Below are 5,672 nucleotides of genomic sequence, written 5' to 3' on the forward strand. Positions count from 1 at the left end.
TAGGCCGACCGTTTTGTTCTATTAGTATTATTTTAGTATTTATAAAAATTTTTTTTGACAACTTTTTTCGTTTAAAAGCCTGGGTTGTTGCAGATAAAATGCGTGGGGGGTATGTGATTAATTTTGGTTTAATAGTGCAGAGTTCTCAAAACTTTAATATTGTCCTCTCCTTCTAACGCAGCCAAACAGGATTTAGTTTTAAAATAGTCGTCATAATCCTTCTAATGTAGTCCAATCCCGTGAACCAAACGTACTCTAAGCATACAAAAAAAAGAAAAACTTTATTTCATTAATTACATAGATGCTAGCATCTACATAAAACAATTAAGAAGAACATTATTATAAGCATCGAATCGCAATCTACTGCTGGTGGAAGGTTCAGGAGCAACATTGTTTTAACATAAAGTACAAATCTATGAGCTATTATATCCAAGGATTTTCGGTGGTTAGAATTCAATACAACTTGCATAATTAATATACTTTGAAAATACTATAATTAAAATGTGATCTCAACCATTCAAATGTTTTAATCTAAGGGCTCAAAAATTATGTTTAAGAAATGGGACTTCTTCAGTCCATTAGTGGAAATGAAAGCAGCTCATCAACAAATTACGCCTGTAAAGAAAACGCCAAGTGTTCTGCATCTGACGATGACAATTCCGGGTATCTTTGCGAGTGCAAAAGTGGTTACCGAGGAAACCCATACCTTTCCAATGGTTGCCAAGGTACTTTTCTCTAGATGAATTAAATTGCATTTTAATTCTAAATCTAAATCGTTTTTCTAAAGTGATAAACTTTCTTTCAATGGATTTTCAAGACATTAATGAATGCGAGCATCCGGAACTTCATAACTGCACACATACATGTGTCAACGAAATAGGGAGTTATAGATGTGAGTGCCCCAAGGGCTACCACCGGAACGGAAGAGGTGATAGAAAAGGTTGTGAACCCAATCAATTTCCAGTCGTCAAGGTCTCTATTGGTAAGTTTCTGTATTGTATTACTATACACAGAAGATGCATTATTATGATAACTGATGCAATAGTTATGTATGTTGTATTTCATGCTATAATTCATGTTTATTCAAGACTTCTTTTGTAGAAATTACTTTGAAGTAAAGTAGCGGTTAAGTTAAGCAATTGTATTTCTCGTTTATCATCTCAATATCATGGTATAACAGTTTCGAATGCTTCAAATGTAGGTGTTGGCATACTTTTTATAGTTCTGCTTGTGAGTATCTCTTGGCTCTACTTGGTGATGAAGAAAAGAAAGCTCATCTAAATGAAAGAGAAGTTTTTTCAACAAAACGGTGGTTTTCTTTTGCAACAGCAACTGCCCAAACGAAATGGGTCTTCTGATACTGCAAAAATCTACACTGCAGAAGAACTCAAAAAGGCTACCAGTAACTATGCTGAAGATAGAATCGTTCGCCGAGGAGCCTAAGGCTACCAGTAACTATGCTGAAGATAGAATCGTTCGCCGAGGAGCCTTTGGCACAGTATTTAAGGGATTTTTATCAGACAATACCCCAATTGCCATAAAAAAGTCCAAAATAACAGATCAAAGCCAGACTAAACAATTTGTAAATGAGGTAGTTGTGCTCTCACAAATCAACCATAGAAATGTGGTCAGACTTTTGGGATGTTGTTTAGAGACTGAAGTCCCTTTACTAGTTTATGAATTTATCAATAATGGCACCCTCTTTGAACATATTCATGATAAAGACGAGGCACCCACCATGCCTTGGGAAACACGCTAAGAATAGCAGCAGGAGTGCTATCCTATTTGCACTCAGCTGCTGCGACTCCAATTATACATAGAGATATAAAGTCCACCAATATACTCTTAGACCACAGCTTCACAGCAAAGGTGTCTGATTTTTGAGCTTCAAAGTTGGTTCCAATTGATGAAACTCAATTGTCGACAATGGTACGAGGAACACTTGGGTACTTAGACCCAGAATACTTGCATACTAGCCAACTGACAGAAAAAAGTGATGTATATGTTGTCCTTGTTGAACTAATGACAAGAAAGAAGGCACTTTTGTTTGATAGGCCTGAGGAGAGAAGTCTTGTTATGTACTATATAACTTCACTGAAACAGGGCTGCTTATTTGAAATTGTTGAGAAGGATACAGTAAATGATGGGAATAAAGAGCAGGTGAAAGAAGTGGGTGAGATTGCAAAAATGTGCTTAAGAGTCAAAGGGGGTGAGAGGCCTACAATGAGAGAAGTAGTAATGGAATTAGATGGATTAAGAATGATGCATAAACACTCGTGGGATGTTAATCCTGAACTGGTACCAGAAGAGACACAGTACTTGCTCTGTGACACCTCCAACGCTTATCAAAGTGGTGATGCCAGCGGTTTAATTGTGTCTGGGTTTGACAGCATCATTGGAGATCACGTACTGGTGGACTTGGGTGATGGGAGGTGATTGTTGCATAGTTGTTATACTATACCATAATATTTTATATAAAAATAATAAAAATAACTTTAAGTATAAATAAAAGTAAACTATACATAGTAATAAATTATAATTTTTTCAAGTTCCGTCTTAAATAACTTATTTCTATATAATTATAATTATAATTATATTTATATTATATAACTTATTTCTATATAGTTATAATTATATTTATATTATAAAAAAATATATGTTATATTACATTAAAGGTTTACCTTCAAACCATGAGTATCTTCTATCCATTTCATAAGATATTTTTGCTTCCAATTGGGGTTTAATTCTTTCATTTTGGCAACTCAACACAAATTTTTTCTGTCAATTGTTTGAGTATTAACTTTGGGTGACATGGTTGACTTGCTAGAGGAAGAAGGAAACGTATCACTTGAAGTCGTGGTGGGTGTCGAATCCAACAAAGAATAAAATTCTCACTCTCCAAAAAATATAAATTGTAACAGTGATGAGTAAGGTCGTATCTACAGAGATTTGATAGATTTATTTTAACGAAAATTAAAGCAAAAAAAATGGGGGTTTTGAAATTTCGAAGTGAAGTAAAAAATAAAGCAATTATAATCAACTAAAAATTAAGGAGAAATCACTATCAGGCAAATATCCAACCAAAGGTATAATTTCAGAATTGGTTCAAAGAATTGATCATAGATATAAGGATAAAATCTTCTATTCTTCACTAAATTGGTTATGGTTATTAACAAGCTCTAACAACCTATCTTTCCTTACTTTCTCGATAACCAAAACAAGCTCTTTGATTACTTTTCTTGTTAATAAACAACCCTAAACAAGCTTTTAGGATTTAATCTATCGACAGCATTAATAATTAGAGAGACTACCAATTTTAGCCAACAAATACAAGCTCGATTCATTTAGACTAGATTATATATCTTCATAACATAAATCGAAAATCTCTCTATAATCAACTATGTTATTTTACCACTAATATTAGAATATTTAAATAATTACAAATTTAAAGTTCTAAATGGCAATTTATTAACCAGATAATTGAACAACTGGCCATTTGCATCAATCAATCAAGACAATAATTTTTAATAAATATGGAAGATATATAAATAGTGAAGAAATAAAAGAACACTAAAAATTAATTAGATCTCACAATTCTTGAAGAAAAGTATTTAGCTGCGCATAATTAAAAGAACGCCTAAAGAAAAGAGAAGAGAGAGAGGCATTTTTCTTGTGAATAATATGTCTATTTATAATAGTTACTCCATCTAATAATAGTTACCCTATCTAGATAAGGAAGCAAATCCCACCTTAATAGGGATTCTTGGCAAATCCTAGAGATAAGAATGGGCAACTAAATCTTTCCAATTGTCATACATATCTTTTTTCTCCAACAAATTCGTAATCCTAGGTCAAAACCTCAGATCCAGTAAGGCGCACTCACGCTTTATCTACTGATTGCTTTTGTGAACATTTTGGGAAAACAGGACGTACCCAAGCTTTAAGCAAAAACCGCTTCTAGAATATATATATCTTTTTGAGCTCTGATTTTTCCTCACCAAATCTCTTAATTTTGAATTCAATTTGATTTAACTCCTCAATCTACTCCATAAAATGCGAAACATAATTAAAATCCAAGATTCAAGCATTTATAACCATTAAAACATAAGGAAATATAATAGATATTATGAATTCTTATCAACAGAAGATGGCATGAGTTGTCTCATCACATTTTTTTATTTATAACATTCTTTATCAAAATCCCAAATAAATCATTTTATATTTGATGGTCTTCAGGCCCAATTTTCCTTGCAAATATAATTCTTGTATGAGTGTTGTTATTCAAGTCCTATAAAAACTTTTTAGATGGAATGGAGTCAACAAATGCTGTTGTTTCAGTCAAAATTCACAGACGAAAAAATGACAAAAAAAGAATGCACCCATTCCCATTAGATATCTCTCATCTATATTATTTTTTAGTATTTTTGCCATACAGGTGATGAATTATTAATAATTTCATGAAATAGAAAAAATTGAGAGTTGGTATAAATTCATTGAATAGCGTGATTCCGTGATTCCATCTAAATATTATATCCAATTAATATGGACATAATTAATTGCAACATACTTCCGCATGTTAGAACTTCAAAATCATTGATGGGAGAGGTATATGTTGGTTGTTGGATGCATTGAATTGGCTTGGGCCTCCTGGCCCCAGTCACGGCATCCCACGAACCATATCGATCGACGTAATTAATTTAAGAAATTCCAGATACTAGTGGTCCAGACCAGACTGCAGACCTTGGCAAGAGAAAAAAAAGTCTTGCATGTATCAAAAATTACAGTCCATACTTTAGTACTGAATGGATCGTAAGGATTGTAAGACACCATATTTTCATCATTGATACTCTGTAAACTTTAGTACATTTATATTACAAAGTTGGAAGGGTATCATTTTATGTTCATCCATTTCATCTCCGAAGATGGGATTTTGATGATCACTTGAACCTGTTTCCAGGTAAAGATATACATGTTGCCGGACGTCGGACATTAAAAACCTGGATATATTATTAAAAAACTTTCTTATTAGTAACACCGCCCCATTCTATTACACAGAGAAGCAAACAAGAAAAGTACAATTATAAACTTCGAACTGGAGTCCAGCGTAGAATCCTTAAAACACTTAATTGATCGATCGATCTGCTATTATTTAGAGTACTTAGCCATAAGGCGGAGAGCATTTTTCTTGTGCATGGTTATACCTGGTAGAACATCAAAATCTAAGTCTTCCGTCNTTAAAAAAAAAAAAAAAGCAACCAAATTTATGATTAATTCGCATTTACAATCCTTTTGTATATTTTGTCTGTTTACATTTACAACATGATAAGTGGATTCTAGAGGTATTGTCTGTTGTGGGTCTGAGCCCGTACGGTTTTGTTCTTAAAAGGTGTCTCTGGGTGGACCAAGGCCCTTGTCTCCTAACCGATATGCGACTTTATCAACACAACCCATCAAGGGGCGAGGAGCACCAATTGTTAATGTATGTTGGATCTAGAAATCCAAACACCCTTTAGGAGATGAGGAATGCTAACTGTTGATGTATATCGGATCCAAACACATGGTAAGTAGGTTCCCAAAGGTATTGTTCGCTTTGGGACCTAGGCCTACACGGTTTAGTCCTTAAAAGGCGTTTTTGGGTGTTGACAGTGTTCTTATGCTATGATGTGGGACTT

General features: G+C 33.7%; 1 pseudogene; it reads left to right on the forward strand.

Annotated features, from left to right (window-relative positions):
• The first annotated feature begins 559 nt into the window (after positions 1-559).
• Positions 560-2,436, forward strand: LOC116130042 (annotated as a pseudogene).
• Positions 2,437-5,672: the final 3,236 nt, after the last annotated feature.

Source organism: Pistacia vera, unplaced genomic scaffold (assembly GCF_008641045.1).
Source record: "Pistacia vera cultivar Batoury unplaced genomic scaffold, PisVer_v2 Contig217, whole genome shotgun sequence".
Classification (NCBI taxonomy): domain Eukaryota; kingdom Viridiplantae; phylum Streptophyta; class Magnoliopsida; order Sapindales; family Anacardiaceae; genus Pistacia; species Pistacia vera.